Here is a 22,040-nt window from a genome sequence, read left to right as displayed (position 1 = left end):
AGAAAATCCATAAAGCACACACAAGAAATAAGTAGAGGAGAATTAAAGTACACAGACAGATGAGTTACCAGAAACTAAAGAGCTTAGAGAGATGTCAGAGAGAATGACAGAAAAAGGACTTCCAATATTCTGCTTCATAAAAGCAATGAGCACACTGGCAAAACTAGTCAAAATCAACCCTTTCAGACTCTTGAAATTAACCAAAGGCTTGTAATAAGAGAATTCAAGAAAGGTGGCTGAATATGGGTAAGCACAGCATGCTCTGTGGCATTGAAATTGCTCTATCTGTACCTTCTTCTCCTTGTCTGTGGGTATCTTTGAAAATCAAGAGCCAGCAGTCAGAGTGAAAATCTACGGCCTAGCTGCCAATGAAGGAGAAAGAACTGGGTTGGAATGCTCCAAGAGAACTGTCACTATTTCACCTGTCTGGAAGCTGGAGCTCTGGAGAGATAACCTCAAAGCCCTTCTCTTCATTTTTCGTTACTCAGAATTAACCACTGCGAAAAGCCAAGTCAACAGGCCATCTGTAAAAAATAATCAGCAGTTGAGCTCCTTGAGGTGGTGTTAAGAGGTGGGATTTTAAAAAAATCAAGCTAACCAAAACCTTTTAGAAAGTAAAATCTGGAGAACAAGCTGTCAATGGGAGGTGGGGGTGGGGGTGGGGCTCTGAATTTCGGGGGAATCTAAAAACCACAAGCACACATAGGGTATTGTGCAGACTCAGGGCTTCAGGTATGCTGGGAAAGACATGACAAAGCCCTGAACTCTCACCTGTGGCTGATCATGATGCTTCGCACAAGTAGGAAGCCAAGGCTAAGGCAGTGTTATAAAGTGACCTGCGGTGTCAAAGTCATGCGCCTTAGTCCCAAGATGAGCAATGTTAACTCCCAGGGCAGGTCTCCTTTTATCTCATTTTCCTTAGTCAGAGAAACATTACCTCTGGTTGTGGCCTCTACTTCATCCACTCCCATTCTCCCATCAACTCACCCAACTGGCTTCTGTCTGTACCACCAAGAGCATCAGTAGTCCCCATGGTACCAAATCTAATCATCCCCTCTTGGTCTCTCTGTTCACTGTCTCACTGGGTTTACAGCACAAGGTGGCATCACCTTTCTTGAAATCATCTCTTCTTTGAAATCCATCTCATTACATTTACCCAGTCTGCCATCTGCCTGACTGAATGCCCTTTCCTCTGTCTCCTTCATGTGCTTCTCTTCTCTCTCTTTAAACGTCAGCATGCCCAGGACTCAGGGTGAGGTCACTATGTTTCTGTCTGCACCCTCAGTGTCAGGGTATTAAATGTTATCCAACTCCCATGACTTCTGGCCTCCTTCCTACCTGGAGTGCTCTTCCCAAGGATATCTAATAGTATCTTACACCGGACAATGTAAACACAGAAGACCCCCACCCCCATATCCTGCCCTGGGGAAAAATCTGTCCCTTTTTTTCCTGCCCCAAGTCTTTAACTCTCTGTCCAGGATCCAGCGACATGAACCCTCTGTGTTGCTGTCATGAGCATGCTATGAAGGGCCACACACCTCCAATGTCAGCTTTATGCAATCATGAAGCAAGGTGAACATAATTATAAAGCTGGTTCAGGGGGCACCTGGGTGGCTCAGTGTTGAGCGTCTGCCTTTGGCTCAGGGCGTGATCCGGGGTCCTGGGATCGAGTCCCACATCGGGCTCCCCGCAGGGTGCCTGCTTCTCCCTCTGCCTGTGTCTCTGCCTCTCTCTGTGTGTCTCTCATGAATAAATAAAATAAATAAATAAAGCCGGCTCAGGTTTCTAAACTGAGTGACATTTCACCACGTGATTAACTTGGCTTCTGACACGGCACATGAAGCAGAACACAAGACAAGTCACGCAATGAACAGGATAACATGGAGGGCAGGAAGTGAACAGACCAAACGCCAAGTCAGTGGACGCACAGTTGAGATAAGGCCTCGGTCCGGTCCAGGTCAGCTCTCAGCACTTGCTGCTGCTTCTGTTCAGTGAAGAATCTCTGTTCTTTGTGGAGATGAGTTGAGCAGAGAGCCTTCGGCAGCAGCTGCCTTTTTGGAAGGGTCAGTGTCTGAGAAGAGTGACGGTTTACTGCAAAAATCCTCTCGTTTTAAAGGGATTTCAGGGATCCCTGGGTGGCGCAGCGGTCTGGCGCCTGCCTTTGGCCCAGGGCGCGATCCTGGAGACCCGGGATCGAATCCCATATCGGGCTCCCGGTGCATGGAGCCTGCTTCTCCCTCTGCCTGTGTCTCTGCCTCTCTCTCTCTCTGTGACTATCATAAAATAAAAAATTAAAAAAAAAAATAATGAAAAAAAAAAAAATAAAGGGATTTCAGTGGTCTTGGGCCCCTGCAGACCTCCTCTGCCCCTGCTCACCGTCACTTCCCAGGTGTCGCCAGCTGGTGCTGGTCTTGGCCATATCTGGTAGCTGCCATCCATTTAGCTGCTCGTGTCATTGCTTGACACAGGCCCCTACGTGACATGAGCCGCTCCATCTTGCTCTCTACACTTGCCCAAGCCAAGAGCTCAGGAATCATCTTTAGATTCTTTTTTCCCATATCCATCACACCTATCCCATCAACAAACCCTGCCTTCCCTAGAGCCAAAATAATAGCCCAAATCCCACCACTTTTATTCTATCACCTAGTCACTATAGAATACCTATTATATATTCTATTGCTACCCATCTCCATGGCAGCAGGATTTGCTGGGTACTCACAAACGCTCTTCATACAAGACTCCTTTCCAGGGATGCCTGGGTGGCTCAGTGGTTGAGCATCATCAAGATTTTATTCAGGATCACACCCTGAGCCAAAGGCAGACACTCACTCTCTGAGCCACCCAGCTGTCCCTAAATAAAAATAAAAATAAAATCTTAAAAAAAAAAAGGCTCATTTCCCAGTCTCTCTGCAGTTACTTCAGACCCTGACTGGGTTCGTGCTGCTAGAATGTGGAAACAAGTAGCATATGCTGCCTCCAGCCTAAAATGCCCCCTCAATCTTCCTCTCATAGGCTAGAAACAGGGTCAAGGAGTTGGCAGTCACAAGCCATTCCAGCCCAGACTCCAAGACACCTTCTGGGGTTGTTGCTCAGAGTTTCCTTCCAACCACATTATACTATGCAGTGTGAGAAATAAACTTTTCAATGTTAAGCAACTGAGATTTGGGAGCTTTTTCTGGCACCATAGCTGGCATGTCCTCTAAAGGACGCATAAAAAGCACACGTAGAGATCAACCCACTTGGACCAGTAGATACCTCTAGTCCAAGTGCTTGAACTGGGTGCATCAGCCTAATTTACAATGTTTTCATTTTCACAAGGGTAATGAGTATATAGATTTTAGGTGTGGGTAACACATTTACAAGACAATCCCTGCATTCCCCTCCTCTTGCTCCTGGAAAACCCTATCTATTCCCAAACTGTCCTTCCCTTGCTCACCTCCATGGTTCCCTGGGCTCCATGGCCTTGGCTCAGGGCTAGGGCAGGAAAGGAACCATGAGACATAGTCAGTGAGTGAATCAGTTAACAGACACTGGCACCAATCCCCTGGGCCCTGGGGCTGCTGCAAACTGGGCACCAGGAGATAAATGAGTCATGTTCCTTGGTCCTGGGCAGCTCCCATAGTCTGGCAATTTCTCCTCAGAGTGACCACTCCGTGCAAAAAACTGTGCTGCATTAACAAGCTCACATGCTGAGAGTGGGACTTGTCTGGGATACAAGGGGGCTCACTCTCTGGGTCCATCTCTTTCTCATGGTCCAAAGCTAGCAGAGCAGCGGAACAGAAAAGACAAGAGTGTCAGGGCTAGGATAGTGGTGTGTCCTCAGATCAAGGGGAAGGGCCACAGTGGTAGAAGACATCAAATCAGGAACACCTAAAGAAAACTCGCCTAAGGCGGGTCTTCATGGCTGAGCAGGAGCTCAACGAGACAGCACGAGTGAGGCAAGGATCATGCAAGGCAGCGGGACCCACATGTGCAAGGCAGTGAGGGGTGAAATGATCCTTTACTTTCAAGGCACTGATGGCCTCAGTTTGGTAGAAACACAGGGTGTGTACATGGGAGAGGCTCTCTGGGCAGTCCACTCCATATGAATTTGGACTTCACCTACAGGGCTGCCACAACCATTGTATAGATGGTGTCCTTGGGTACCTGGCCACAAGGGCAAATGGGGCTGAATTCCAATCACGCTCAACCCACCATGCACCCTGGCACAGGTTTGCGTCTACCAGGAGAAAGGGATGCCTTTTTCTCATCTTCCCAAATGTGCTGTGTAGTCTACCAGCAGCCTTGCTTATCCTGCCCCCAACACCACAGCTCTCAAAGTCTGGGAAAAGGCTTATAGGATCTTACCGAATTTTCACAACTCTAGGGAATAGGGATTATGAGCATAATTCTGTAGATGAAGAAATAAGGCTGAGAGGTAGAGAAAGACAAAACTCTCCAAGAGGCACTGCTCAAGTTCCAGGGATCCCACTCAGGTCAAAAGATCTTGGGACAAGCCAGTGAGACTCCTGGCCAGGTGCCCTGTGCAAAGCACATGCTTGATAAATACAACTCAGATGTATTGTATAATACATTATACAACATGACCAGAAATACAAATTTGAACAAGGCAAGACAAAATCATAGCTCTTGTAATTATTCTAATATTTCCCTAGACTCTATTTGGCTGTCTTTGGGGGAAAAACTCATCTATAAAAGGATGGCATGTCCTGGCAGCAGAGACCAGGTCATGACTGCTTTTTGACAACAGATTTAAATCCATTTCGTGGACCCTCCTATGATTGGGGGCCGGGCAGCCCCCAATTTCACACATTTGAAATGTTAGAAATTTTGCTGAGAAACCAGTGCAAGTAACACGATCTGATTTTTACCTAATACTACTTGGGAAAATAAATGGGACTTCGGGGGGAAAAAATCTTCCTGACTGAATTCTGTTTCCTGGCTTATGAAAAGCAGAGCCTGATGATGAGAGGGGGATGTCCCCCCAACTCTGGCCAAAGTCCTTGAAGCATCCATGCAACAAAGGTCGTAGGAAGAAGCTGTGAGTGAATTCAGATCCTGAACTAGCTTCCCGAGTACAGCTATGTGGCCTGCTGTCTGAGGATGGATGATGGTTCTGCAACACTGGGTAGATATTACTCCCATTCCTGTTTACATCTGAAACATTAATTAGATACATAAAAGTCATCAATACTAGTATCAAAAATACATAAGCTGTTTATGAAACAAGTTGTTAAGGGGCTTTTTTGTTAAGGGTCTTTTTTCCCCCCAGTAACCAAGCCAGTTTACAGGTAGCCACTGCTCCGTGGCTTCTAGAGAAAGCTTTGAGTACAGTTTCGGCGCCATCTCGTGTCTAGTACTGAGATCAGCACATCCAAACAAGGAAAAAATACATAAGAGCAGAGAGGTATTAAGGAGTTGATCTATTCTGGCAGGGGTGAGCAGCCAGGCGTTCCTGAAAATTTAGGGAGAGGAGGGAGGGGCAACTGGGGAAGTAGGCTGGGGCCAGCTCCTGAAGGAAGCTCACAGGCACCGAAGGGGTGTGAACACCCCAGTGCTGTCATCAAATGTGTGTTTCTGAACAATTCAGCTGTAGGCACATAGGCATGGGCTTCAAGGAGGCATCAGGCGCTTATGCGGGTCAGCATGTGCAAGACTATGCTTACCGTCTCAATTCTTGGGCCAGATCATAGGAATAGCTGCTTTCTACCAGAATATAAATAGGGATTATTGGCTGATCTGCTCACATCTCTACCCACACTGCCTACAACTGTGCCTGGGACATAACAGAGCTATGCATGAGTGTATTTAATCATCCCAAAGTAATAATGGCTTCTAATGTCAATACACAAAAGTGTTTTTTTTTCAATATAGAACAGCTCAGAAGCTACTTTTATAAAGCACCCTTTCCTTTAAAAGATCCTTTTAAAGATGACATGATAGTACTGTCCACATGCAGATCCCCTACCACACCCCTCGTCAAGGCGTCTCTTTAGAGGATAAGGGATGTGCTCTGACTTTTCATCAGCCTGTTGGGCAGGCATCATCAGCTTCCCAATCTTGCAAATGAAAACAAGGAGGCTTGGAGAGGTGGCTCTGCCAAGGGCCAAGGCCCCCTTCCCGTCCGTGACTCTCTGGGACCAGCAAGGCTCCACTGTGCCAGCGGTCACACAGTCACACAAGCCCCCTCTGGACCACCAGGTTACAGCATCTCCTTCACCCAAGGAAGTGTCCTCAGCCCAGCCTGAGGGGCAGTTATACCTCCAGAAAAACAGCCTTTCAAGGGACAGTCCCCAGGACAAACCCCAACCAGAGAGGCAACAGTCAATCCCACAAGAAACTATGACAAGTCTCTATCATTCCCCGAGGGGAAGGCCTTAAGAAAGGCTGCGTGCCCCAGTGTCTGCTGCCCCCAGCATTGCCCTCATTTTACAAATGGGGAAACCGAGGCCACTGAAGGCAGAGAGTCTCTGTGAGAGTTGCTTCGTGGGCTGAGGAAACCGGAGGCGGCTTTCCCCTGGGCCTAGAGCGGTGGGGTGCAGAGGAGCTGTGCCTGCCACAGTCTCCCGGGGCTGCCTCCCGGCCGCGCTCCCACCGCTTCCGCGAGGCCTACCCACTGGGCCTGGCCCCTGGCCCCCTGCTCGGCTCCGCGGCCCCTGCTTGGCCAGACCCTTGGCCCCCTGGCCCACGGGCTTGGCCCCTTGCAGCCAGGAGGACACCGTATCTTCTCACCGTCGCCCTGTCTCGCCCCAAGGCCACGTGCCGGGCCGGGCCAGGCCCTATGTGACCCACTTTGGGTTGTGTGGCACACAGCTGGGCTTTACTGGGCACCCCTCGTCCCCTTCTTCAGTCACATACGAAACCCCCATACACCTGCCAACTCCTCTCATACCAGGCCACTCGGGGGGAGTTGGTCCCACCTGACCCCGCAGGGTTTCCATCCTCTCAGAGGCCAGGCGGACTGAGGGACAGTCCTGGGTTCTGACATTTGGTGGACTTGGCATCTTGTCCAGGACCCCCACATCACATGTGGATGACCTTGGGGGCACATCTCCCCCCTGAGGCTCAGTCTATCTGCAAAATGAAGCTGCCGATAATTCCACTTTCCTGGGGCTCCTGGGAGGACCAGGAAGCCCTTGAGCACGTGTTGAGCACCGTCTGTGTGCTGAGCGAGTGTAGATGCAGAGGAGACCCTGGCCTAGCATCCTCCAGGAGCACACAAGCCTAACCAGGGCGTTTTTCAGAAGACCAGGTCCTGTGCTCTGCTGTAGCTGTGTGGCTCTGAGCACGTCACTTAGGTGCCCCAAACCCGAGTTTCTGCTCCCTCAGGCAGGCATAGCTTCTTAGCATGCAAGAGCCATCGGTGCTTGCCCTGCCCTCCAGCCCAGGATGTCTCAGGATGAGGCTGCAAAGGCGTCCGTCCCCTTACCTGTCTTTCAGAAGGTAGACTTGGGGTAAGGATAGCCTCTCACAACAGCCCTCTGTGCAACTAATATTCATTCTAGAAACATTTAATAGCTTTGAACTCTGCAGAGACAGAGCAACAGTTGGGTACTTGAGTTGCAGGCTGCCGAGACAGAATTTACTAATTTAAATTAAAACAATTGTTACAAGGACACCAGGAAAGTAGTGGAATAAGGGAAGCCTGAAGACAAGGGTCAGGAGCACCTGGGTGGCTCAGCGGTTGAGCATCTGCCCTCAGCTCAGGTCGTGATCCCAGGGTCTTGGGATCGAGTCCTGCATCAGGTTCCCCATAGGGAGCCTGCTTTTCCTTCTGCCTATGTCTCTGTATTTCATGAGTAAATACATAAAATCTTTTAAAAAAAAGAAAGAAAAAGAAAAAGATGGGTCAGTAAAGCAGGAGCTGGGCTGTCTCAGGTGGTTTTGTACCCAAAACTTCTGAACTGTCACTCCTGGATGCTACTGCTCTATGAAGGTATTCCAACCCTTTCTTCTATCTGACTGGGCTGTCACTGCTAGACTTTATGTGTCCGGAGAAACAATTTCATTAGTGGTGCCTAGGTGTCTGGACATTCTTCACATTGACCTGAGCAGGTTTCAAAGGATGAACAGAAAGTAGCCAAAGGGAAAGGGAAGGGGACCTTCCAGGCAGGAGCTGCATGTATGGGGCTTGTCCAGCATAGGGCAGGAATCTTGGGGCCAACTCAGAATTCTGCTTGCCACACTGTGCCAGGTGCTTTCCTGGTCATCTTATTCAATGCTCACCAAAACTCTACAAAAATAGGTATTATTAATTTTTTGGAAAATGATTTTATTTTCTTATAAAAATGCTAAATATGTTTACAAAGAATTCAAGCTACAGGCAGAGTGGTGCAAAAATGGGGGGGGGTAGGATATCACACGTATTTCAGTACTCCAGATATTCAGGATTAATGTTAGGCAATATCATTCCAGATATCTTTGTAGGCATATATATTGCAGGGGGCAAGAAGGAGAGAGAAGGAAGGAGGAAGTTTGGGTGGAAGGAAGGTGGGGAGGGTAGAAGGAAGGAAGGAAAAGAAACTTTATAGTCGATCACACTCTTCAAGCAAATTTTTCTTTATTTCCATTTGGGATGTTTATTGTAATAATTATACAAATATAAGGTCAAGTCCTGAATTTTCATTTAATACTGTATCATGAAAACCTCCCAAGTCTTTAAATAAGGTTTGGAAGCAGCATTATAATGGCTGTATAATATTCTATCAAACTCATGAATTATAAATCATAATGTATTTTATTACTTACCTATAGTTGGACATTTTGATTATTGCTAATTTTCACTACTATAAATAACACTGCAATAAAAGACAGTGTTTAGGCATCTGTATAGACATCTTTGTATAGACATCTGTGAACCCATCTCTGATTATTTCTTTAGAAGTAGCACTATTGACTTAAGGACTATGAATATTTCTGAGATAATTCTCAGTTTGCTTTCCTAAAATAAATATTAATTTATAACCTCACAAATGATGCATGAGTACTTGTTTTAATGAGTAGTGAGAATTAACATTTAAAGTATACTTTGCCGGGGCGCCTAGGTGGCTCAGTCCGTTAAGTGTCTGTTTTCGGGTGAGGTCATGATCCCAGAGTCCTGGGATTGAGCCTTGTGTCAGACTCCCTGCTCAGTCAGTGGGAAGTCTGCTTCTCCCTCTTCCCCTCATCCAGCTTGTGCTTTCCCTTGCTCTCTCTCTCAAATAAACAAGTAAAATATTTTTTAAAAAAGTATATTTTGTCAATTGTATAGATAATAAATAGTTTTTTATTGTGGCTCTAATGCATATTTCTCTAGTAATGAATTTGGTAATTTTTAATATATTTGTTGTAATTACTGTTTTTTCTATCCATAATTGTCTATTCATGTTCTTTATTAGAATAATAGTGACTTTTTAGAGATTTTTATTATGTATTAAGGATAGCTACCTCTTGTCAAAATTATTTTTACCCGACTATTTACTTTTATATTGTTTGTGTTCTGTTTTATGATGTATTGAAGTTTTAACTTTATCACATCATTTTTTCCTTTGTCATCTCTTTCATTGCCTTTTCCTTAGAAAGTTCCTTTTTACCTTTGTACCAGTTAAAAAGACACATTTGTTTTTTGTAGTATTTTAGAGTTTCATAATTTACATTGAAATCTTTTTTTTTTTTTGTAATTTTTATTTATTTATGATAGTCACAGAGAGAGAGAGAGAGGCAGAGACACAGGCAGAGGGAGAAGCAGGCTCCATGCACCGGGAGCCCGACGTGGGATTCGATCCCGGGTCTCCAGGATCACGCCCTGGGCCAAAGGTAGGCGCCAAACCGCTGCGCCACCCAGGGATCCCCTTACATTGAAATCTTTAATAAACGCATCAGTATGGTATAAGTTGAATGCTTTTATTATTAGATACATTTCCAAAAGTCTTTGCTAAGTAAACTGTCCATCTCTTTGGCATTTGTTTATGATGCTTCTTCACAATACACCTATTTCTTATTCTGTATGCTAAATTTTAAAAGTAAAATATGGAGCTGATTTATCCTCAAATTTAATGAAAGAAAAAGAATTTAACTGAAATCAAAGCAGTTGCTAACTTGACCCACTGCTCCATTGTTTTGTTACTGTATCAGATGTTTCCTACAAGACCCCCTAAGATTGTGAAGAACATTAAGAAGTTGGGGGGGGGTTGTATATTTGTTTAATTTACATGTTTCACTCTCACTTCTATTTTTCCCTACTGTGAAGGGTGAGAAAAGTTAAATCCCTCGCACTCTCTTCCCTGCACATGCCCAACACTCTGTGGCTGGGCTATTGCTTTTTATAATCATATTTGCTCTCTCACCTCCCTTCCCTTAGATGTTCAGACCTAGTTCTGGGTTTATTTGGAAGCATTACTTTGCATTTTCCCTCTCCGAGTTCCCGGACTGAATCTATCTCTTGGTTGGCAGAGGCCCACTTACAAATGTGAAATCAGGCTCGTTCAAAGACACCTTGCCCATGGCAAATCAGTGCAGGAGTTAAGATTCTCATATACTCGCCTGACTCCAGAGACCATGCTCAGGAGAGCAATGGGAGCCAGGAGCTTTCAGTCTTGGGAGGAAGGAGTGAGGCACTTTCCTTTCTGGAACCTTCTAGAGGTCAGATTTGGGGCTTGGCAGGCTTTCCAGGGTACCTAGAGGGCTGACAAGGGAATTAATGACACAGGCTGCTGGTCCTCTTGGCATAGATTTAACTGGAGTCTGACAACTATGAACAGAAAGAACAATGAGTGTGCTTGATTTGGGGGTGCATACAGTAAAATTGGAATGATACAGAAATTAGCATGGCCCCTGTGCAAGGGCGAGACACAAATTTGTGAAGCATTACATATTAAAAAAAAAAAGATAGTAGAACAACAAGGAAGCCCAAAGCATCGGTTTTCCTTCTATTAGAAACAAAAAAAACCCTCCCTAACCAGGAGCCTAAACAACAAGAAGTCTATTTTCCTTTCACTTGGGGGAAAAATGAAAGCCCAGAGGTGCAGTCTGGGCTGCAATGGCAGCTCACCCATGCTGGCAAGTCCTTGTTTTCCATGCTGGCAAGTTCTTGTTTTCCATTCTGCCGTTCTTCAGGATGGCAGCCAGAGGCCCACAAAGAAGGGCAAATTCAAGGGGCTAAGAATCTGTGACTTCCACCTACATCTCAGTGGTCACAACAGAGTCCTGGCCACTCCTAGCAGATCCAGGTGCTGGGATATATATATATATATATGTATATATATATATATATATATATATATTTAAGATTTTATCTATCCATCCATGAGAGACACAGAGAGAGGCAGAGACACAGGCAGAGGGAGAAGCAGGCTCCCTGTGGGGAGCCCGGCATGGACCAGGACCCCGGGATCACACCCTGAGCCAAAGGCAGATGCCCAACCCCTGAGCCACCCAGGTGCCCCAAGCAAGGGATGTGTCATTTTTAAAGTCTGTCCAAAGACAGGAGCTTTGTCTTGTGACAACAGATGTTTCACTTCATAACCTATGGTAAGCCACACTTACTCATTTGCAGATATTTGTTGGAAGTGCCACGTGTGGGTTGGGCACAGCGCTCAATGTTGTGTGCACTGTGGTGAAGTGACAAAGGTCTGCCTCACATGTGTCACTTGGGGTGCTCATTATGTGCAAAAGACATACTACGTATTATTCCTTTTATTTCTTGTAACAGCACTGGAATGTTAAGTACTAATTCCCAACAGCACTGGAATGTTCAGCACTATTATTCCCATCTATGCACAAGTAAACCGAGGCTTTGGGAGGCTAGTGATCTATTTGAGGATCGATAATTATATAAAAGAGCCAGAATCCAAACCCGTGTTGATCTCCTCCAAAGCTTTGGCTCTTAATATTATTTTTCTACACCAGTGATTTCCATGCCTGGCTGCATCCAATGCCTGGGACCTATCCCTCAGATTTGGATTTAATTGGTTGGAGGTGAAGCCTGGGTATCAGTCAGCTTGTATTATCTTATTTAATCCTCACAACAATGGGAGATGGAAGTATTTTTTTCTCTCTATTTAAAATTAGGTAAACTAAGATCCAGAGAGGTAGACTCACTTGCCCAAAGTCACACAGTAAGTCCACAGTGGAGCTGGGATGTGTGTCTACAACTCTTTACCTTCTCCAAAGAGCTGTCCTTGGTTCCAGAAAAAGGTGACTTCCACAAAGTTGTGGGGTATACTGGTCAACCCCTCTGCTCCAGCCAGCCCAGAAGCTTCCCTGGGAATGTGTGTGCCCGAGGGGCAGGGCACCACGCGGAAGCCGGGTGATAAACGGGTCAGGTTATGCCAGGATGTGCGGCGGAAGCCCAGCCTGCCGAAGGCAGAGGTGTGGCTGGGCCAGGGTGGGGGCCGGACATGGGGATGCACTTTTTCCCCAGCACAACAAGCTGTGGGCTTCCTCCTCTCTAGCTGAGCCCTGCCTGATATGTCAGGCCCAGGATGGGTCACTGGCCAGGGACTGGAGGGCTGGCAGGCGGGCAGGGGCCCAGGGCCAGTCCCCAGAGGAAGTCACATGGCGGGGGTCACAGGCCTGACCCAGGAATGGTGAAGGGAGGGAGATATTTCAGGCCTGAGAGGAAGGGCCCGGCCCACGAGATGAATCACCCGGGACAGATTATCCTGAGGAAGACCTTGGGGGTGGAATTGTGATAAGCAGCGTCCTCCCAAGGTGACCAGGAGCCCGCGGTCAGCTGGCCGGTGATCAACGAGAACACATGAGACTGGAGTACTCAGATGTATTTAAGAAGACCCACTGGCTCCAAACGCATTGCCAGAGTGACTTCTCAGAGACCTTCTACCATGAGGATGAGCATCTCCACTTTCAGGATGAGAAAACAGAGCTTTGGAGCTAAGTCACTCACCCAAGGTCACATGGCTGAGATGGGATTTGAAATGGGAGCCTGCCTCTCTCTTGCTGCCAGCTGGCTTCCCCAAAGCAGGAAGCCAAGACAGGGACTGTGCTCCCTCCCGGCTTGCTCCTGTGAGGACCTGGGAGTCGCACAGACAAAACGACCCGCCTCTACTCAGGTCTCAGGCAAACCAGGCCTCAGGTCTCATTCTTGCTTCTGGATGACTTGTCCAAACTCCTCAAGGTATGAGTGGGAAGGATGGATCACAGAGAGGGCAAAGAAAGGGCTTGCCCAGGATTCCAGAGTAAGTCTGTTGGAGGCCGACTGTCTCTGCCTCCTCACCTCCCAGCCCACGGGTCTGGATTTGGATCCTCAACAGCCTTTGGTCCGGCAAAGCCAGACATGGCTGGCCCCTGGGGGGCTGCTTAGAAGCAGAAAAGCCAATCCCACCTCTCCCAGGCAGCCCTGCTTGATCTGGAAGGGACCTGGGCATCTGTATTCGTTACCAAGTCATTCTGACAGACGAAGAAGTTTGAGAAACACGGGCATAGATGACCTTTAAGATTCCTTCTGGTCCTAAAGGCTGGGTTCCAATATATGGCATTACTGTCATCATCAGCAAATATCAACGTATGTTGAGTGCATGATATACGCCAGAGGCTCTGCTAGATGCTTTACATACGTGATCACATGTAACTCAGAGGTAGCATTATTAACATCCCCATTTTACGGAGGAGGAAACTACGGCTGAGGGGGGGGCTAATCATTTTCCTAAGATAGCATAGCAAGTGGCTAAGCTGGGACTCCAGGCTGCGTCTGCTGCCCCACAGCCTCAGCAGCCTTTCATGTGTGACTCTTCCCGAAGCTGGCCAAGTCTCAGGATCTTCTAGTATCTGCTTTGGGATTCAGTCTCCTCATCTATGGGATGGGCTGCCTCCTTGCACCCTTCATGCTCTGCCCCAAGTTTGCAAACAGGCCTTTGGGTTTGCTGCCTAGCCGAGCAGTTAATGGGACTTTGGCAGCAGGAGGAGTGAGACGCTGCTTTTCCAGCCCTGATCCCCATGTTCCAACTCCTCCCAGTCAGGATGCTTTGGCCCTACTCATCCTGGCCCCGCTGTGTTAGGCACTGAATCACTGACCTCATGCACAGCAGTGGGAGGGCTGGAATGGAGATGAAACCAGGATAGAGGGCCCCGTTGTTGGCAGGGGTGGGAAGACGTGGGGCAAGACAGAAAAGGAATCGATAGTTAACTTTTATTAAGCACTGACTGTGTGCCAGACACTCCGCTAGCTGCCGGACAAGCCACTTAACCTCTCAACATCTCAGTCTTCTCTTCTGGAAAACGAGGTGGTTATGAGGAGTAAATGAGACCCACTCAATTACTCATTTATCCAACAATCGTTCACCGAGGGCTGATTATGTGCCAGCCGTCATTCTAGGAATGCAGCAGCGAAGCGATGAGTATCTATCTCTTGTAGGGCTAACTACAGCTGGGAAACAGATTAAAATAAGCCAATGAAGAAACCCATTGTGTAAAGTTGGAGAGAGTGTCAACAAATGCCTAGAAGCTAAATAAAGCCAGGGTAAGATGTGTGTAGGTGCCGTGTAGGGACAGGATGGATGATCAGGGACTGCTTGAATGAAGTAAGGAACCACTGGTAAAACTACCTGGGAGAAGAGTGTTTCCAGGGAGCAAAAACTCAGAGTCCATCGGGGGCCTGGCACATAGTAGGTGCTCAATAAATGGTGAATGCTATCACAGTTCCAAGGGAGACACCATTTCCTTATTCTATCAAGTGGGTGGGCTCTGTGTTGTTGCTGTTTCCTAGCTGTGGGAATGTGGTCCCCCTTCTCATCCCACTTGTCCCCATGGTGGGAGAGAGGGCCTGGAGGTCAACAGCCCCAAGCAGGAGGAGGAGGCAAAGCTTCTGTGGGAGAGGCTGCACAATGCCCACCAGCCTGACACACAGTGGGAGCCTTTCAAGTGGAGACTGACGTGCCAGTCACCCAGGGCCTGGACGCCGGACAGCCACAAGATCATAGCGGCTCACCTCACTCATGGAAACCTGCACAGGACTGGGTCACTGCCCTCCTCAGACGCAGATGACACTGTAGCTTCCCACATCCACAGATTGAAGTCTACAGGCCTTTTTATTGTCAACTCCTGAGCAGCTTCTGCAACTCTCTTTAAAAAAAAAAAAAAGATTTTATTTTTTTATTCATGAGAGACACAGAGAGAGGCAGAGACACAGGCAGAGGGAGAAGCAGGCTCCCTATGGGGAGCCCCATGTGGGACTCGATCTCAGGACCCGGGATCACGCCCTGAGCCGAAGGCAGATGCTCAACCGCTGAGCCACCCAGGCTCCCTGCAACCTTCTTTCCAGCTCCTCCCAGTCGCCTCCCAACTTCTGGCGCTCCATGGACTGGTTACCCTGGGTCCTGTGAGCATCACCTGAGCATGGCATCTGTGAGCCCTCTTCTGGAAGTGCTCACGTGAGGTGAGGGGGACAGACCAGCCCGCAAGTCAGGGTGATACAGCTGGCTGGCTGCTGTGACAGGGGCCAGGGCGGGGGCCTGTGGAGATGAACATGCCTGGGGGAGGAGTCTGCTGGGGACGATGTCTGGAGGAGGGGAACTGCATCTCAGAGTGTGTTTTCCATCGTATGGTTGTCAGCAGAGAGGTCTCTTCTGGCCACACTGGCGAGAGGCCCCACTAAGCCCTACTCTCTTGCACGCTCCTTATTAAGACTCCTTATGAACAGGACCCTCCACTGACCTCATGGGGGAATCTCCGCTCCCACCTGCCCTTCCAGAGTAGGGAGACAGACAAGAGAGAGACAGGATGCAGGAGGAAAAGTGGGGTCCCTGCAGTGGCCAGTGCTGTGAAAGGAGTAGATCGGTGAAGGGAGGGAAGGTGGCTGGAGGTGAGGCTCTTTTAGACTGAGTGGCCTGGGAAGTGTCTCTGAAGAGTGACATTTCAGGGACGTTCTCAAAGCCACACAGAGTAGTGACAGAGCTGAGGGGAGAAGCTCATTCTCTGGCTTCCATAGAACAGCTTCTGCCCCAGGCCCCATGTTCCCAGAGTTCCCTCATGCTGAAAAACCCACACTTTTCCAACAGCCTTCCCCAGACACCCATCCCTGGGGGCCTGGTTCACAGGAATCTCCGCTCCTCCCAGTTGCTCCCAGCAGCTCCAAATACTTTAGCTATAGAAGCTTTTTCCCTGGTTTGCATTGCTGAAGTTTTCCTATAAGCATACATGAAGAAACAAAAGAAGCAAAGACAAAAGGGAAGACTCTACAACCTGAACCCTAGGAATCCAACGACGGAGGTGGTCTTAAACACGGACATCCTGTCCTGATTGGTGGTGATGCCAAGTGGCAGCTATGGCCTTTCCATTAGTTTTATGGTCCAGTTGCGTGTGTGGCACATGGCAAGCACTTTACGGGGGCGGGGGGGGTGCACCTCATTCCTGGCAACAACCCTAGGAGGTAGAAACTCTTATAATCCCCAGTTTACAGATGAGGGAACTGAGGCAAGCAGCATTTAAGTATGTTTCCCAAGGTCACGGAGGTGACAGAAGGAAGCCAGAACTTGAAGCTTCAAGAGCTGCTTCATTTACAGCAGGGAATGGGCACCCGCGGAGCTCGGGGCCTGTTCTGTGATGCGGGCCTCGGGACCCAGGCAGCCTCTCCTTCTGTATCCAGCAGGGGGAGCCAAAGGCCAGGGTCCTCTGTGCCCCTGCCCCGGGCAGGCTTGGTGGCTCAAAGTGGAGGCGCACCTGCTAGAGAGACACCCTTCTGCTTTGATACTGGCAGAAAGAGCCACATGGGGAGAAAGCCTCTTGCGTAGCATGACTCTGCCAAAGAAGAACTTTCTGCAATAGGTCCCACTGAGTCATGAAGCAGTTAGTCACAGCCGGTTCGGGGTCTTGCAATGAATCAGCTATAGTTCCCTCTGGGGGAGTTCTCATTCAAGTGAAAGATTTTTACTCCCAGAGAAAGCCAAACAACTCTTTAAAAAACTGGCCTGGATTTTGCAGCTATTAAGTGGCAGAGCTGGTATTTTCAGTCTCAAGCCTCTGACTCCAAAGTCTATGGGTTTTGTTTTGTTTTGTTTTGATCAAGCCATGGTGGTCCTCAGTCGAGGCGGGGTGCTGGGGATACAGAGATGCAGGAGCGAGGGTCCTGTCTGCAAGGACCTCATGTTCTAATGGAAAAGCGAGGCACCTGAACCGACATCCTTCCGGTGGGAAGGGCTCCACCAGGAACAGCTAACGGGCCATGGAGCGCAAAGGAAAAAACTGTCTTCAGTGAATGTTGGATGGATGGATGAAAGAGGAAGAGACCAAGTGCCTAGGACAGAGGCAAGGCTAATCAGGGAAGGCTTGTGGTGGCCCTCACACTTGGGAAGGTCCTGAAGGATGAGAGGAGCTAGCCAGGTGGAAAAGAAGAGAAAGGCATTCCAGACATATGAAAAGGAATAACAGGATGGAGGAACAGTCTCAAGGTTGTTTTTATTACAACCCACAGTATATACCACACAATTGGAGCCTTATTATGTACAATGTCTGCTGTTATTTTCTGGTCTAATTCCATTTTGTAAATATTGGTGGCAACCCACTAATTTTTTGTGATATGGGCACAGGGGATTTGGGAAACGTGGAGGCTGGAAAGGTGATTTGGAGCCATGCTGTAAAGATCTTTGGATGCTTGGGTTGATGACTTTGGATCTTTTTCAGTCCTTGCTTTCCCTGGAAGCTCTGACCCTGCAAACCCTTGTTCCTTCCTTTTTATTTATTTTTAAAGATTTTATTTATTTATTCATGAGAGACAAGGAGAGAGAGAGAGAGAGAGAGAGAGAGAGAGAGAGAGAGGCAGAGACATAGAAAGAGAGAGAAGCAGGCTCCCTGCAGCAAGCCTGATGTGAGACTCAATCCCAGGACCCGGGGATCACAACCTGAGCCAAAGGCAGATGCTCAACCACTGAGCCACCAAGGGTTTCCTCTTTGCACCTTCTCTAGCTCTTTGAGAAACCTCCTCTCCACCCCAGCTAGTCTTTTACAGTTGCCTCTGGCTGCTTCTTCCTCTCTGGTTGGTTCCTCCAATGGTGCTGAGTTGGGGCTCTGTGCTAGGCTGTCCCCACTCAGCCTTCTCAGCCTCCCTAACATCTCAGCCGTGCCTTGCTTTGGAGGACTGCCTGCCTGTAGCTGTGGAGACCTTCACCCTCCAAAGCCCACACTCTCCCTCCTGAGTGCCCGGCACACTCATTCAACTGGCCCTTCAGTGAGCTACAGACACAGCACCCTCAAACCTGCTTCTCCCTGTCCCGTCTCTGTGTTGTCCTCACCAGTCACAGTGTCTCCAGGACAGAATCTTGTCCATGGGGATGCATCGTGCTGTCTATGCTGCTTTCAAACCAGCTCTCAAATCTGTCCACTTTTCTCCTTGCTGTCTGTTAGCACCCTGGCGTGGGCTGGGCCTTCCTGCCCTGCCTATCTGTTGACACCTTCTGCCTCCATATGCTGTCCCCTTCCCTCAATTCCCTGTCACTGCTGCCATCAGCCTTCTGTAACATAAACCTGATCGTGTGACACCCTGCTTCCCTTTATGATAAAGCCCAAACTTATTCATATGCCCTGTGTCCCCAGATAACCTGTTGGGTCTCATCTCTGCAGCCCTCCCTACTTCCATTCCCTCTGATGCTCCATTCATCAGGGCCCTCAGACTTCCACAGGCTTTGCTCCGTCTGGCTTTGAAAACTCTGCCTGGTGAACCCCAACTTATTCCTCTGGATCCTGCTTTAGGAACACCTTCTCCAGGAAGCCTTCCATGACCCACTCATTCGCAGCCCTCTTCTCTGCGTCCCCACAGTCCTCCGTGCATCTCCCACCTTGATGCCTAAAACCTTCTTTTCCATAGCAGTAGCCTCCACCTCTCTTTTCCATTAGACAGGAGGCATAATTGAAGGATTAGAGCAGATGCTCTAAGTCAATATTCTGCAGGTTCCAATCCCATTTCTGCCATGTGACAGCTGGGGGGGTTTGGGATTTTATTTAATCCCTCCCTAATTCATCTTCTCCAAACGATAAAATGATAATTATGATAATCATAAAAATATTAACAAAAGAATGGTGCCTGCCTCACAGTATTGTTAGAGGACTGAGTGAGTCCCTGTGCTGATGACAGTGATTGGCACATAGTAAGTGCCACCTGTGTGCCTGATAATCAAATCAGCCCTCAGAATAGTTGCTCCAGGAGGGCAGACACTGGGTTTATTTGATCCACTGCTACATTTCCAGCACTTGCCCCAACATCCTGAGAGTCCCCCAACACTTGTGATGTGAATAAATCTTTTGTCCAAGAGAATGACAATGCATCCAGGAAAGAGAGGACCCATTTGAATGATGCTTTGGAGGACGACTGCTCAGAACCCAGCGCTGACTGCATCTGGGGGTGGGAGAGAGCAAGGAGGAATACGGGAGGGAGAGCATGGCTAGGACAGACTTGAGGACTGTTCCTCCCAAGCCCTTGGCTCTTCTAACCTCCCTCTCCCAACCTCCCTCATTGCTACCTTCATCCATGTGAGGGCTCCTGCTGGCCTAGGGCTCACTGTCCATCTCTCTCTCTCTGTCTTTCCAACCCCTCACTCCATTGGGTCCTTCTATGTCCTGGCAGGGCTGCTTGTGACCCATGCCCAGCATCCTCCCTCCTCCCTGCACCCTACTTCCACCTTAGCTGTTCAAGTTACAATTGCTGTGTAACAAGCATCCTCCCCCCACAAAAAAATAGTGGCATAAAGCAGTCATTTCATTATACTTGTAAGTTATGGGTCTTGGGAACTTAGAGCACCCTGGGGATGACCGCAGAAGCCCCTGTCCACAGTGTCTCAGCTGGGAAGACTCAAAGGCAGGGATGACTTGGCGGCTGGGAGTTGGAATCATCTGGAAGCTCCTTCAGCCACATGTCTGGCACCTGGGCCAGGATAACTCCAATGCTGAACTGGGCCTGTGGATTGAACACCTACCTACCTGGGCTTCCTCACATCATGGCAGCCACCAGACTCCTTCCACGGTGGCTCAGGGCTCCAGCAGGAGTGTTCCAGCCAATGAGGCGGAAGCTGCCTTTGCCTCCTTTGACCTCGCCTGGAAGTTTCACAGCATTGCCTCTACCACACATAAGCCCACTCAGATTCAAGCAGGGAGAGCACAGACAGCGCACCTCTCAGTGGGAGGCACGTGGAATAATTAATTGTGTGGCCGGGTTTTAAAACCACCAATGTTTGTACCTGGACCCCTGGGGTAGTCTCCTCTCTGGTCTGCCTGGCTCCACTTTGCCCAGCCCTACCCTTCACCCCACACCTCCCCGGATTCTCTAGGGAGCAGCCAAGGGGAGCTTTCGAACACACACATCGGATGAGTCACCCTTCTTCATATCCCTCCAATGTCTTCCTGCTGAACTTCCCCCCCCCCTTGAAATCTAAGCTCCCTGACATGCCCACACAGCTCTGTGGGATCTGTGTGCCCCCATCACCTCCTTTCTACCCCACTGGCTTTCCTTCTCTTCCTTGAGCACAGCCCCACATCCCCTCCTGGTGCTCATGCCCAGCTCCAAGCTTCTGCACTGCTATCCTCCCTCTTGAAATGCTGGGCCCCCAGACCCTGGGTCCTTCATGTCTCAACTCCAGTGCTACCTCTCTGATCTCAAATAATCCCCTGGCACCCAGTATCGTCTCTCTCATCACTCCGTTTTATTTTTTTTCACTTCTCCCTGTGAAGTCTGAAATTATGTATTTGTTTACCTCTGGTCAGTCTCCCTCACTAGCTCCAAGACAGAAGGTCCCATGTCCCTCTTGCCTTTATCCTTGGTGTCTGCCGCGATGTCTGGCACGGACATTCGTGTGATGTGAATGAAGGTATGAACAGCGGTTCTCAGGGAAGATTTAGAAAAGTAATTCTGAAGGACTGGCAGTCCGGGCGTGATGGCAGTTAACGTGTGTGGGTGGGTGGGTGCTGTTTCCAAGCTGGCTCTCCCACCCACTAGCTGGTGACTTTAGGAAAACGCCTTCGCGTCTCTGAGCCTCAGTTTCTTCGGCTGAAACGTGAGTCCAACAGCCGGCAGCTCACCGGCCTGGGGTGTACATCGCATCGCAGGGAGGGACCTGCCCCTCTGGGCAGCTCGGCCGCCCGCAGCACCCGGCTTCGGGAGCCAGGAGGAGCCCCGGCCCCCGGCCCCCACCAGGTGTCGCCACGAGCGCGCGCTGAGCGGAGGCGGCTCGGGAGGCCCGCGTCTGGGTCGCGTGCGGGGCGTCCTGGCCTCAGCCCGCCCCCGCCCGGCCGCTAGGAGCGCAATCCCGAGGAGGCCGCCGCACCTGGGCACCCACCTGCCGCAGCCCCCGCCCCGCGAACCAACGGGGCTGGGGAGCGAACGTGCCGAGCCGGTTGTCCCCGCTCGCGGAAGGGGGCGCCCTGCCCCGGAGCTGGCCTTGGAAGCCCGGGGCAGGGGGGAACCCGATGCCACCTAACCGGCACCCCCGCCCGATCGGAGCGCCCGGCCCCGCGGGGAGGACCGGGAGGCCCGCCAGCGCTCGGGGTTCGGCTGAGCCTGGATTCTCTCAGGCCGCCGGCGGTCGCAGGGCGCCAGCTCGCCCCGCAACTTGCGCGTGAGCGACCCGGGGGGTCCAGAGGGCTCCCACGGCCCCCTGCCCGCTGCGCGCCCGGGAGCCGGGAGGGGGCGCCGCGGGAGCGCGTGGGGCAAGGCGTGCGCGCGCGCTCGGAGCTGGCGGCCGGGCCCCGCGGGCGCGGGGGTGCGGGGCGGGCGCTCCGGGGAGGCGGGCGGGGGAGGGGGCGGGAGAAAGGAGGAGGGCCGGGGGCGGGGGCGGGGGCGGGCGGCAGCAGCGCCCCCGCACTCCCCGCGCCTCACACTCTTGCACCGGCCGCTCGCGCGCAGCCCGGCGTCGCCCCGCGCCGCGCCGCGCCGCGCTCGCTCCTCCCTCCCTCCTCCCGCTCCGTGGCTCCCGCGCTCCCGGCGAGGCTCGGGCGCCGAGCGCGCGGACGGGCGCACGGACAGACGGCCCCCGGCACGCTTCGGCCCGCGCCTCCCGGGCGGGCTATGTTGATAGCCCCGCCGGGGCCGGCCCGCGGGATCAGCACAGCCCGGCCCGCGGCCC

The 22,040-nt window shown here is 50.2% G+C and overlaps 1 non-coding gene across 1 annotated transcript; it reads left to right on the top strand.

Annotated features, from left to right (window-relative positions):
* The first annotated feature begins 10,753 nt into the window (after positions 1 to 10,753).
* On the top strand, positions 10,754 to 10,857 carry LOC129522650 (U6 spliceosomal RNA). The gene has a single exon (XR_008666948.1). It is a non-coding gene; the product is annotated as a U6 spliceosomal RNA (small nuclear RNA).
* The last annotated feature ends 11,183 nt before the right edge of the window (positions 10,858 to 22,040 follow it).

The sequence above is a fragment of the Nyctereutes procyonoides genome, unplaced genomic scaffold (genome assembly GCF_905146905.1).
Source record: "Nyctereutes procyonoides isolate TBG_1078 unplaced genomic scaffold, NYPRO_anot_genome, whole genome shotgun sequence".
Lineage (NCBI taxonomy): Eukaryota > Metazoa > Chordata > Mammalia > Carnivora > Canidae > Nyctereutes > Nyctereutes procyonoides.
Note: the sequence above shows the minus strand (reverse complement) of the source record. Positions and strands in the feature narration are given on the sequence as shown.